This window comes from Aotus nancymaae, unplaced genomic scaffold, assembly GCF_030222135.1.
Source record: "Aotus nancymaae isolate 86718 unplaced genomic scaffold, 86718_ANA_hifiasm-v0.15.2.pri h1tg000058l, whole genome shotgun sequence".
Taxonomy (NCBI): Eukaryota; Metazoa; Chordata; class Mammalia; order Primates; family Aotidae; genus Aotus; species Aotus nancymaae.
Genome location: NW_026988472.1, coordinates 10,906,064 through 10,920,082, shown reverse-complemented (window position 1 = coordinate 10,920,082; position 14,019 = coordinate 10,906,064).

Sequence of the window (14,019 nt, the reverse complement as noted above, 5' to 3'; positions counted from 1 at the left end):
CGAACTCCTGACCTCAGGCGATCTGCCCACCTCGGCTTCCCAAAGTGCTGGGATTACAGGCATGAGCCACAGCACCTGGCCTATATATGCATTTAGGTTGAGATATTGATATATTAATATATAGATGTAGAAATATGGATTCTTTGTAATTTTTAAAAATCATGTATTTTCTCAAGGTTTTTAATATTTTTGCATCGTTTTGGGTAAAGTGGTCTCATGATTAATTTCCTTTATATCTGTGGCTATTTCTCCAACATAGTTCTCATAGAGTGTATTTGTGATTTTTTCCCCTCAATTAGGTAAACAAATGCTAATATTTTATTTCTTTTACTCTCCCTCACCTGTATCGCCGTTCTTAGATTTTTGCCATTTTTCTATTTTCTAATTATTCATTTATGCTTTTATTTCACTAAAATCCTTCCATCTGCTTTAAAATTTTTTTTCCTAACTTCTTTAGTTTAATGTCTAATTAAATTAATCTCTCTTTCTAGTTTATTATGGGTATATTTGGATTATGTATCTTAGTCTGAGAACTTCTTTAGACATTGTGGTTCAATCTGAGAGTATTCTGCTTTTTAATAGGCAAATCCTATTGTTTAGCCCAATTTTGTTTATAGGTATGACAAATCTATTTGGTCTTAGGACTCCCAGCGTATTTCCTGTTGTACATCCTGTTTTCATTGCTTTTTTTGTCTTTTGACCCTTCATCATGTGGTCCTGATTTCATTTGTACTGTTTTGAATGTATTACTTTGTTCCAGGGTATAACAAAGACAGGGAGTCTCCCAAAGGGTTTTCAGGAAGCTAAGCGTAATCCGGATATCCTTAATCTTGATAATCCATAATACCTGAAAGGTGAGATTTTAAACTGCAAAGAAGCATGATGGCAAGCCAGTGGCTATAAATGTTCAGAGGACATCTTTACCTTTCTACTCAGTGCCAAGATTTTAGATGGATGATTCCCTTATCGTTTATCTCAGTTCACTTTGTACCTCTACAACAGAATGCCTGGGACTGGTAGTTTATGAAGCACGGAAGTTTATTTCTTACTATTCTGGAGGCTGGGAAGTCCAAGATCAAGGTACCAGCATTTGGGTGGGTGAGGGCCTTCTTGCCATGTCCTCACATGGCAGAAGGCAGAAGGGCAAGCTAACAAGCTAGTGAGCTAACTGAACACTTCATGAATCTTCTTAATCTTCTTTTAAAAGGGCATTAATCCATTAGTGAGGGAGCAGCCCTTGTGGCCCAATCACCTCTTAAAGGCCCCACATCTTAATATACTAGTGCATTGGCAGCATCTGAATTTTGGAGGGGACACATTCAAACCATGGCACAGTCCCCTGGGCAGTGGTGTTTTTATTTCAGGCTTATTCTTTCACTGAAATTAAAGCCATTTTTGTTCCCAGATTTATGTCAGCAGTCTTTACCCACCTTGAGCAGGCCATGTTCTTGAGAATTGCAGCTTCAGTAATCTTGGTTTGGCAGATACTCTCAAAGTGAAGGGGTAGCAATAGTGGATGCTATGGTCTGAACATTTGTACGCTCCCCAAATTCGTATTTTGAAACCTAATTACCAATGAAAATAGTTCCTGCTTTGTGGAGACATGGGTAATAAAAGGTGATATATATATAGAGAGAGAGATGTTTTTGCTGTGTGTGTGTTTCTGTGTGTATAAGTATTCATCCTCTGGTGATGGTATGGATGAAAGTAAACCAAGATAGGGAACAAGGAATCACCTGTGGATATGGGGTGGGCAGTAAACAAAGTCTGTTAGGATCTGTTTCAAGTCAGATCATCGTGTCTAGGTTGGGTTGGGAATCAGAAGTTAGATTATGGAGGATATTCCTTGTCCATTTATAGGGGCTTTTCCTTTCCTAATGTTTACCTATTTATGTTGTTTACATATTTTTCTCCACATGTAGATCATATTTGTAGGGAGAAAAAAATAATAAAGACTTTTAGTGGAAGAGTGTAGGAGAAGGAATTTGCCTTGAGTTGAGCACGAACTCACAAACAGAGACAACAGCAAAGAAGCCATGGAAAACCAGGAAATCCCACTCTCTGCTCTACAGGCATCTACCAGAAAAATTTAAAAACAGTTTCATTGGGAGAATCCTGAGTTGAAAAATCACTACTGACTTTTAGAAATAACCAACAATCACATTTCTTAGGCCTAAGTGCCTGGATTTTTTTTTTTTTTTTTTTTTTGAGACAGAGTCTCTCTCTGTTGCCCAGGTTGGAGTGCAGTGATGTGACCTTGGCTTACTGCAACCTCCACCTCCCAGGTTCAAGCGATTCTCCCGCCTCAGCCTCCCAAGTAGCTGGGATTACAGGTGCATGCCACTATGTCTGGCTAATTTTTTGTATTTTTAGTAGAGACAGGTTTCACCATGTTGGCCAGGCTGATCTCGAACTGCTGACCTCAAGTGATCCACCTGCCTTGTTCTCCCAAAGTGCTGGGATTAAAGGCGTGAGCCACCACACCCAGCCTCGAAATTTTTACTTCCTAAGAAGTTATTTATTTTCTCTTTATGGAGAATGAAATCATGTAGCTGATGATGTTTGCCCTTTTCACAGACAAATGTGCAGTTTATATAAAAGTAAAGTTATATGAGCCGTTAATCTCACTCTCTCTCTTTTTTTTTTTTGTTTTTTGTTTTTTTTTTAGACAGTCTCCCTCTGTCACCCAGGCCGGAGTGCAGTGGCGTAATCTCAGCTCACTGCAACCTCTGCCTCCTGGGTTCAAGCAGTTGTCCAGTCTCAGCCTCCTGAGTAGCTGGGATTATAGCACCACGCCTGGCTAATTTTTATATTTTTAGTAGAGACGAGGTTTCACCATGTTGGGCAGGCTGGTCTTGAACCTGTTGGCTAGCCTGGTCTCGAACTTATTAATCTCTTTATTCTCTCTAAATTTCTCTGATGCCTGCTTTTCAATTATTTTCCTTTTTCTATTTTGTTGTGTGGAAAACCAAATAGGGAATCCTGTGTTGGGGGTCCCCTAGACTACTCTCAAACTTGATAATTTACTAGAAGAACTCACAGAACTCAGAAAAATGGTTATATTCATGGTTATGGTTTATTATAGCTAAAGATACAGATTAAACCGGCAAAGAAAAAATGTGCATTGGAGCAGAGTTCAGGAGAAACCAGGTAGAAGCTTCCAGTTATCCTCTCTGAGTAGAGTCATGTGAATAGCACTTAATTTTTCCAGCAATGATATGTGACAGCACGTATAAAGTGTAGCCAACCAGGGAAACTCACCTGAGTCTTGTTGTCTAGGGTTTTTTTACTGGGGGTCAGTTCTGTAGGCATGGAATGTCCATATGACTTGACCTTAGCCACTTAGACCCCAGCTTGCCAGAAGTCGAAGTGATACAGTGTGACCCAAAGTCCCAAGCATACAAAAATACGCATTTATATAGATCACATTGTTAGCAATAAATTACTTGTCTTGCCCCAAGATTTCAGGTATACAAAGAGACTCTTATCAGGCAAGATATTCCAAGGGCTCAGAGATTATGTCTTAGGAATTGGTCCAGGGTCAATTCTAAAGACATTTGAAATGTGCAGGGTTTGGGCAGCCTAGGCCTGCTGAGTTAACACTTTACTGCAAAGTCCACTCTTCTGGCCCTTGGCCTAGTCTCTCTTACAGCAAAGTGATAAAATTTGTTTGAGCATCTACATTTAGTTTAGTATTTAATACAGCATATACTAGACATAGCAATAGTATCTGTTTGCATATTCCTAACATTTGAAAGAGCCAGTGTGGGGTAGGGGTAGATTTAAATAGGCAACTAATCCATCTTACAAAACCGTTACATTTCATACTAATTTGATTATTTATTTCTTTAGAGCCACAGTCTTGCTCTGTTACCCAGACTGGAGTGCAGTGGCAAGATCTTGGCTCACTGCAACCTCTGCGTCCTGGGGTCAAGTGATCCTCCCACTTCAGCCTGCCAAGTAGCTGGGACTACAGGTATGTGCCACCATGCCCAGCTAATTTTTGTATTTTTTGTAGAGATGAGGTTTCACTGTGCTGCCCAGGCTGGTCTCAAACTGCTGAGCTCAAGCAGTGCACCTGCTTCAGCCTCCCAAAGTGCTGGGGTTACAGGCGTGAGCCACTGTGCCTGGCCTAATTTTATTATTTATTTACCCTCTTGATCTACTGCTATTTGTACCTTATGATAAATTTATACAGAACTATTCAGGATAAAAAGTAGCTGATGGTTAGCTAAATCTAGTTTTTCCTCAGACCAGTGACTCCCCATGAGTATTACATCCTGAATAAGCTTTAACTCAATCTTCCAATAAATTTGATTATTAATATCTGTATTATCACATGAGTTATTCATATAAGACAGCTGAATCTTATTAACAATGCCAGTGTTACACCCTATCACAGTATGGTCAGAATATGGGTTCATTTCAAGTCAGTAAGAATTATAGAGGTATTTGCTAAACCGTCCTAACAGAATCAGCACTTGTGCGTATACCAGATGTTATTCCTGACAAGTATTATTACAATTAGCTATAACTTGGTTAATTCTGGGTTCTAAGACAATTGAGGACAAAATTCGTCATCTTATCTCAATCCACAGGCTTGCACTGAGACTGATTTCCATTATGTGCTGTGATAAATCAGGGCCCATCTCCCTTCTATGGGGAGGACACAGGTGTCCTTATGGCCATTTTGGCCTCCATCTATATTAAAATAGTCAAGAGGCCCTTGGGTCTGGGTACAAACCCTTTCCCAATACTGGATCCTAGCATTACCCAGCATTATTTGTTGAGCCCGCCTGCCCCACTTCACTAAAGCCTTATTATCTTTCCAGGCTGACACCCATCCTTTGTCTTTCTCTTGGAAGAGAATCCCTATAGTCTATGCATTCTAGTTAATGCATCTTTTCTTCTGAGTGCTACTTCTCCTTAAAAATGAATTCAACTTGTCCCACGATGCCTAGACCAGCACCTAGCTCCCCTAAAGCCCTTTTCTGTTCCATGAATCAACGCTGTTTAATCCACTGTGCATGTTGTTGCCATTGGGCACTGCTGGCCTGAGTGCAGCTAGGGCACAAGTTGTGTATCCCAAAATGTTGGGATCCCCATAGCAGGGTTAGATGATTGGTAATCACATCTAGATGTAATTTAGTCTGAGTATGACATAAGGGCTCACATAGCCTTCCTCATCTCAGGGTGGGGCACTTCCCTAGGGAATTTGAGCCTACCACCTGATGTCTACTGCTTTAATCCTATGGGAAACCCTTTTTTTTTTTTTCTATTCTGGTTAATATTAGGTTGGTGCAAAAATAATTGCAGTTTTAGCCATTACTTTTAATGTAATGTAAAACTGCAATATTTTGCACCAACCTGATAACTTTCCATCCACAAAAGAAGGGTGATATACATTTGTGCATGGCTAACTGGAGCATGTCAGATGCGCTGCTGCTATATTTTGTCTCTTATAACCAGGGACCTTTCTAAGCATTCTATCATTAAGGTCTATGGTTACACAGTAATCAGTCTGCTGGGACTTTTACACCACGCAGTCCGACAGCCTGGCAGGGTGTAGCTCCTAGAAATTCCTTCCCAAATGATATCTTTTTTGTTTTTTTTGGGACAGAGTCTCTCTCTGTTGCCAAGGCTGGAGTGCAGTGGTGCAATCTCGGCTCACTGCAACCTCTGCCTCCCGGGTTCAAGTGATTCTCCTGCCTCAGCCTCCGGAATAGCTAGGATTACAGGCACCTGCCACGATGCCCAGCTAATTTTTGTATTTTTAGTAGAGACGGGGTTTCACCATGCTGGCCAGGCTGGTCTTGAACTCCTGACCTCAGGTGATCTGCCCAACTTGACCTCCCAAAGTGCTGAGATTACAGGTGTGAGCCACTGTGCCTGGCCCCAAACGATATGCTTTTGACAAGAGTCGAAAGATACTGGCATGTTGAGTTTCACTCGGTCATCAACAATTGGTCCAGTTCATCATCCTATGATGTAACCAAAATGTCTCCCAGAATGATGTCACTGAGGTTTGCAGGCTTCCATTCAACCTTGCCAGTTTCCAAAAGGAGAGGTAGTCTCAGCAGACATATGACTTCACCTTTTAGGCATCTGGTATAATTGTGCTAGGAGGAGACAATATTCTCTTGATCTGAGCCTCTCTCGAGGCACCAGTGTAATACTGGATTTCCCCCATTGCATAAACCATTTATTCATTCATTTCCCCTCAACTACCATTTATTTTTCTCTCCAGTTGTCAATTATTTCTATGCAAACTTTTTTGCCTTTGGAAGGGATGTTAGGTTCAGTCACTGTACTGACCCGGATTTCTGTCAGTAATGCCAGTGTAGCAAGTGCCTCCCCCTCAGTTCATTCCCATTCATATGGGGTAGGGTTACATAGGTACGGAACTACTGAGCTATTAATATTTTACCACTAGGTAATACAGCTGTATTCACTGTCAACTCCAATTTTGCCAGAGATGTAGGTGGTTTGAGGGATTTGGGGGCCGATGGAGGAAAATGATATAACCACGAGGTGGCAGTAGCATGCACAGCTTTAGTGGGTGGTGCCTTGACAGACTTGTATGTGGCAGATGTCCCTCACAGCAGGAGTCTGTACAGAAGTTACTCAGAAGGGAAGGAAGGCAAGGAATTCTTAGGGGAGATGGGGGTCAGAGAGGAGACTTACGTGCCTAGGTGATGTTGCTTAGCCAGCAGCATGGAGTTATTGGGTCAGACAGCTCATAAGGGCTGTAGAGGCTTGGGGTCTTTATGGCCCAAGGCTTATCTATTGTTAACAGATGTGGGGTGAAATTTTGTGAAGCACATATATGTGTGTGTGTGTGTGTGTGTGTGTGTGTGTGTGTGTGTGTATGTGAAAGCATCCTGGGCCCGGCGCAGTGGCTCATACCTGTAATCCCAGCACTTTGAGAGGATTGCTTGAGGCCAGGAATTTGAGACCAGCTCGGGTGACAATGGTGCAGTGAGCTATAATTGTGCAACTGCATTCCAGCCTGGGGGTCTCAACAAATAACTAAGTAGCTAAATTCATAAAAATAAAAATCCATACCCTGGGCACACGTGGCTTTATAATCTTTTCTTTTCTTTTTTTTTTTTTTTTTTTGAGACTGAGTCTCACTCTGTCACCCAGGCTGGAGTGCAGTGGCACAATCTTGGCTCACTGCAGCCTCCACCTCCTGGGATTCAAGCGATTCTCCTGCCTCAGCCTCCTGAGTAGCTGGGATTACAGGCATGCGCCACCACACCCAGCTAACTTTTGTATTTGTAGTAGAGATGCGGTTTCGCCACGTTGGTCAGGTTGGTCTCGAACTCCTAACCTCGTGATCCACCTGCCTCGGCCTCCCAAAGTGCTGGGATTATAGGCGTGAGCCACTGCACCGGGCCTATAATCTTAGTTGTATGTTATTTCATAATAACTGATTTTGGTGTCAGTGATAAAGCAACCTATAAGAGTTGTATAAGATTCTTGGTCTTATAGGCCACAAACTAAGATTTCATAGCCTATTTGCACCCAGTCTGCCCATTTAGTGGGGGAAAGCCAGAAGAAAAGCTCAGAAAGGGAGAAGACTTTGATTTGTTTGTCTCTTCGGTGTACCTGGCTGGCTGTAAGCCTTGGAGAGTGTCATCGACCCTGACCAAGGGTTCACAGTTGCCCATTGCTTACCCTCTGCTTGTCCTTAAACCTGAACACAAAGAACCGGGGCATGCCCCTTGCTTGTCCAGCTTCCTTTCCAAAGATTGCTTATCTCTGCTTGCCTCCTCCTTCCTCTATAAAAGAAAAGCCTTTTTCTGTTTGGCTTTGAGAGTCTTGCGGACCTTGTAGTCACAGCATTCTCCCTATTGCAATCATCCTCCTCTCCCTACTGCAATAGTGCTTTTCCTTCCCTTGTAATAATCCTTTTAAATAAAAGTCTCTCCTTACTAAATCCTGAGTTGTGTTTCTTTGAATACTAATGCTGGCATGACTCAGATGTAGTGCTGGCTGTTCCCTCTGACCCTGTGTCTTCACCCAGGTATTCATGCTGGCTTCCTGGACCCTTTGACACGGTATTTTTGTGTCTTTTTTTGCCTGGAAAAGTAGGAATCGGTGGTGGTGAGTCATACTTCCTAATCTAATCCAGTGCTTTGAAGGTTTATCTGGTGTAATGTGGTAGTCAGGAGTTACGTTTATTTTTTCTGGCAAAAAGACTTCTTTATCCCTTTCTGTGAGGCCTTTTCTGTTTTTCTTCTTGGCTCTCTAAACTGGGGGATTATGCATAAGAATTTTCTTGGCATCTCAGACATGGGGATTGTATGTGGGAATTTCCTTAGCTCCTCAATCCCTGGCGATTGCACGGGGCGGGGGGTTCACTTGACTCCATCCCAGAAATTGTGCGTGGGAGTTCTCTGGGCTTTCTGCCATGGAGATTACATGAAGTGTTCCCTTGGCGATTCAATCTTGGCTCATTATCTGTTAATCCCACGGGGAACTCATTCTCTTAGATGCCTTCCGTCCTCTTCTTTCCTGTTTACTACACACTGGTTCAGTCTAATATATTCATGAATGGCCAAAGAATTACCAGAGACAATTTGGAACTTCAGTAGTGTCTTTAGGGAGCTTAAGATCTCCAAAAGTTAGCTCATCTAAGACTTTTCCCTTCTCCTGGGCTCCACTCCTCCTTCCTTCTCTTGCCACCTTTGATCTTCCTTTCAGTTTCCTTGGATCCTTTGATGTGTCCCCATTCATACATCTACCTCCTCCACCTGTCTCCCCCTGCCAGACCTTTCCCTTCTGAAACCAGTACCTCAACTCCTCATAGTCGTTAGTGCCTTAGTCCCTCTGCCACCACTGGGGGACTCTTGAGGGGCTCAGGGACCCCAAAAGCAAGCACCAGAGGCTGAAAAAACTAACTGGAAACAGACTGGATATTTTATCTACTCAGGTGGTCTTTGGAGATACCCAGATGGCTGCTGAGTGTCTGTTTGGTCTGTCACCAAACATTTGGTCCACAACATCCATCAGATTACACATCAGGGCAAAGAAAATCTTAAAAGTCTCCTCCACAAATATTGAGGGGAAGCGTTAGCCCTCATATTGAATAGGTAAACCTCAACTTGTCCCATCTGCCAGGAACATAATTCTGATAAAAATACAAAGTGGGGGTAAAGACGAGAGCCAGCTCTGTTGCTCTGATCGTGGCTAAAATTTTAGAATGAAAGCTGTAAGATCTTTATTTGCATCTGTCTCTATGTTTATGCATTTATTAGATGCATATGTGATATTTTTCTACCTCTGGATGATATTATCGAATTAATTTGTAAAATTCCTTAAAAACCCTAAAACTCTCAGGAAAAAAATTCTGAACTTCTAATACTTCCAGTGTGGGGGAAAAAGTATTCCCTAAAACCTAACATAAATGTTTTAAAAATTCAAGTTGCATAATTTAGGTAAATCTTTGGCAAACAAGGTTAGCTTAATATTATTGATTTAATAAAAACAGCTATGTTTTATGAGTTATTACCATTAAGTATAACAGTGTCAGATAAGGGGAAGCTTGTGATAAGCCCTTTGATTCCCTTACAGGTTCACCAGGGTCCCTCTGCTGCCTGTATTCTCTGTTCCTATGAAGGGAAGTTTGTGTGGCTTAGGGCAAATCCAGGCGGTGTTAAATAGGAGCTTATAATGTTATAGGGAAGCAAACGTGCATGTTACCCACCTCATATTCAGCACCTGGGTCAGCTCAGTTGGTTATGGGCTCAGCCCACCATTGTCCACATATTTGCATGAGATTAACCTCCGGACATTGCTGTTGGATGTCTATAGCCAGGGGATTAGGCTCATCTTGATAAGTGAGGTTCGTTGGGGAGCTTGGCTGGGAGAGAGGAATTACACTATGTGGATTAAAATCAGGTTGGCAGAAGCAAGCATGCAGTTAAATTTGCCATTTGTGGATGGCTGTGGCTAAGGCTATATCTATGCACACTCGGTTTGGTGGACAATTATTATTTTCCTCTTTGTTCTCATTGGTGTGCATTGGTATCCGAGTTTCTTGCCAATTGCCAATATTACATAGCATGTTTGTACTTCCATGGGTATGGGATAAACATTGCAAGTGTTCTGAGCATTTTTTAAACAGTTGTTAATTTAGCCCCATACCAAAGTAGATTCTGTACTATGGGGCACTCGCATGTGGTATCTTCACAGGGGCATCCAAGTTATTTCAAACATAGACATCAATTGTATTCTATGTTTGAGCCATATCTGTCCTGCGTTTAAGAGACTAGGAATTCCCAATTGTGGGGATCAATTGCTCCATCCATCTCATCCTTGGCAAAACTGTTCTAGAGCAGCCATTTGTACAACTTTTTTTTTTTTTTTTTAGATGGAATCTCACTCTGTCGCCTAGGCTGGAGTGCAGTGGCACCATCTCAGCTCACTGCAACCTCTGCCTCCTGGGTTCAAGTGATTCTCCTGCCTCAACCTCCTGAGTAGCTGGGATTATAGGCAACCACCACCACACCCAGCTAATTTTTGTATCTCTAGTAGAGATGGGGTTTCCCCATGTTGGCCAGGTCTCCAACTCCTGACGTCAAGTGATCTGCCTGCCTCAGCCTCCCAAAGTGCTGGGAATACAGGCATGAGCCACTGCGCCCTGCCATTTGTATAGCTTTAATAGCCTCTGGGGTGCCCCACTGGGAGCAAGTGGTGTAAACATTTAGTTGCCAATTTGAGTGGAGAAAGTCCCATGTAGAGAGTGGTTAGATTTCTCCATGGGATCACATGTGGCTTTTTTTTTTCTTTTTCAGAGACAGGATCCCACTCTGTTGCCCAGGCTGAAGTACAGTGATGTGATTACAGCTCATTGCAGCCTCGAAATCCTGAGCTCAAGCAACCCTCCTGTGTCAGCCTCCTAACTAGGGATAGGCGGTGTCACCACACTTCACTAATTAAAAAAAAAATTTGTGGCCCGGTGCGATGCCTCACACCTGTAATCCCAGCAACTTGGGAGGCCGAAGAGGGCAGATCACAAGGTCAGGAGATCGAGACCATTCTGTCCAACATGGTGAAACCCCATCTCTACAAAATACAAAAAAAGTAGCCGGGCGTGGTGGTGTGCCCCTGTAGTCCCAGCTACTTGGGAGGCTGAGGCAGGGGAATTGCTTGAACCTGGGAGGTAGAGGTTGCAGTGAACCGAGATTGCAGCACTGCACTCCAGCCTGGGCGACAGAGCGAGACTCCGTCTCAAAAAATAAAAAAAAAAAAAAATTGTAGAGATGGGGGGTCTCACTTTGTTGCTCAGGCTGGTCTCGAACTTCTGGGCTTAAGTGATCCTCAGCCTGGCCTCTCACAGTGCTGGGATTACAGGTGTGTGCCACCTCGCCCAGCCCAAATATGGGATTTGGTAAGAACTGTCTTTGCTGTAACCTCCAGAACTCTGGTGGCTCACTGTGGACGGCCAGTGCTACAATTGTTGCAGAGCATGATACCCATTTCCATTGAGTGTGATGCAAAACTGGCCGTTGGTATTGTGAGGTTAAGTTAAGAAAGAATTCCTAAACTGGTTGTAATCCCTGATATTGTAGACATGCCTTGGTGCAGATAACTTGGTGTAACGTGCATAACTTTCTTTGTATACATTGAAGAGGCCAGGGAGAGGCTTCATGGAAAGATGCCCTTGGCCACTTGGTTAGTGCAATTTCTTTCTCAGCAAGTGGGGCTGGTACTGGAGGGGGATAGAGATCACTAGGAAAAGTAGAAAAAGAGGCCAGGAGTTGTAAGGGTGTACGCTGGAGGCAGGGTTTACACTCATCATCACCCCAGGGATTTGTAAGAGCTAGGATTGGATCTCCGTAATCCTTAGGGTTTGCTGGTATTGGCTGGATTCAGCATTTTTCCTTTGATTGCACTAGTCAGGAGCAGCTGGTTGCAGTGTCAGGCGCATAGTGTCTCTGGGCATGCCTTCAATGAGACTCCATAGGTGTGGCCCATTGCTCTGTTTGATGGCACTTGTTAATAATGGTTTTATTGGATGTGAAGCAAAAGTTGCACTATAGGATTTACCAGGCACCCAAGATTCACAAGTGGTGTCTGAGTCTAGCTTAGTTGGAATGGGTGCTGGTTGCGGTAGCAGAGAGAGGGGGAGGCATGCTAGCCTCAGGGTTGATTTCTGGTTGTGTTAGCAGGAATGACCAGCTCAAATACTCAACAGTGTGGTTCCCATCATCCTCAGATGCCTCGTGTCATGTGTTACTCCGTGGGGTGCATGTGAAATAGTATTTCCAGACATACCTTGGTCAGCAGTAGCATATAGATGACCAGGGTAGGGTGATCCATCCGTGGATGTGTACTTGACACTGGCGAAGGTACCAGCTTCTCAGGTAAGAAAAGGGCACAGCAACACAATAGGGATTAAAGTCAGAGGTCATCTGTGGCCAGGAGTAGGGATCGGATTGTCCCTTGGGTATCACTCAAGTGGCATTAGTGGTTTGGAGGGATAAACCGTTTGGGTGTGGGGAACAGGTCCAGGTGCGTCCTATGGTACCTTCAGTGGAGGACGTGGGTGGCAGATGAGGGCATCTCTCTCGGCAGATGCCTGCTCCACGGGGTGACGAGACACAGGCCGAGGATGGTCCTAGTGGGTGGTCCTCGTGAGATCCTCATCGGGATTGAAGGGACGTGGCTCGGCCCTGCGCTCTCCAGGAGGGAGGAGGTAAAGATGAAAGTACCAGCTGGAAGTTCCTTTGCTGTGGTACCAACGCTGAGCTCCCATGTCTTGTGAAAGCCGGTAGGTAACTGTCTCTGGTGTTGGTGTGTACACCAGCAGGGGTGGCAGTGTCCTGTTGGCGGTCTCTTCATTTATTGTGAATTTCAATATGGTGTAGTCATGGCATAGGCATGTGGCATAATGATCGGGCCTATGGGCAGTACTTTCTTTTTACCACTTGGGGACGCCATTTTCCTACAGATTCTCTCGCAATAACATGAATAGAGGTGGCTGCCTTGCATGGGTAAGCCGACAGATGCCTGTGTAGGTATCCACTACTGTTTGGGTGTATTTCACGGTTCCAGCTGCTGCAGGGAGATGCCCAATGAGTCAATTTGCCGGTTTTGATGTAGCCCCTCTCTCTAAATTTTTCCTCCCATGTGGTGGCCTCAATGTCTGGATTGCTGGCACTGGTACGGTCCCTAGTGACTCTGTTTAAATGTCCCCCGGCTGGGTCAACTCCTCTCTTCACAACCCATTTTCACAACCTCATGGTGTCCAAGTGCCTTGACCTCATGTGCCCATTGGTAGAAGGGGTCAGGTGGCTTGTCCCCAGGGACTGAGGACTTGCCCTCCTTCGCAGCCCTGCCTGCTTCGCTGGTTTCGCTAGCTTGTCCTTGGCATGGTATTGCGCCTCCTCCGCGTCTTGCTTAAGGTTAGCGAAGGTACGGTGCACAACCATGGGCAGAGCAGGGTGAATTTGGCAATTTACAGCCCCCCATCTCTTTATCCCAAATGTCTGGGTCTTGTATTTTCAGCCTTGATTTTGCCAGCGCCCCAACTATGTAGTCAGCCCATTAGCCTCTGACCTGGAGTCAGTGAAATACCTTAGGGGCGTATTTGCCAAGAGCATGGTCTGTTGCTAGGAGTAGTGCACGCAGCTCAGCCCGCATGGAAACTGGACTGGTTGACTGAGGTTCCGGGCTGCGGGTGTCATTGCCTGGCTCCCATATTCCCCATGTGTCTCCATCTGTAAAGGGTGTTGCTTTTCTTGTTTTGAGAGTGCTGCGGTCTTCCTCCTTCTGGTGTCCTCGAGCAAGGGGTGGAGGCATTTCTTTTTCTTTTTCTTTTTAGATCATGCAAGATGGTTCATAGGTACATTCATGGCAAGGTGGTTTGCTGCCTGGGGGTGGAGGCATTTCTAGGGTTTGGCAAGTTTGCCTCCCCAGCAGGTCACGTGGCAATTTGCTCATGGGCTGGTGGCACTCCAGGAGGGCAGAGTTTAGCTGGAGCCCACGGAGCCCATTTCTATTTTGATC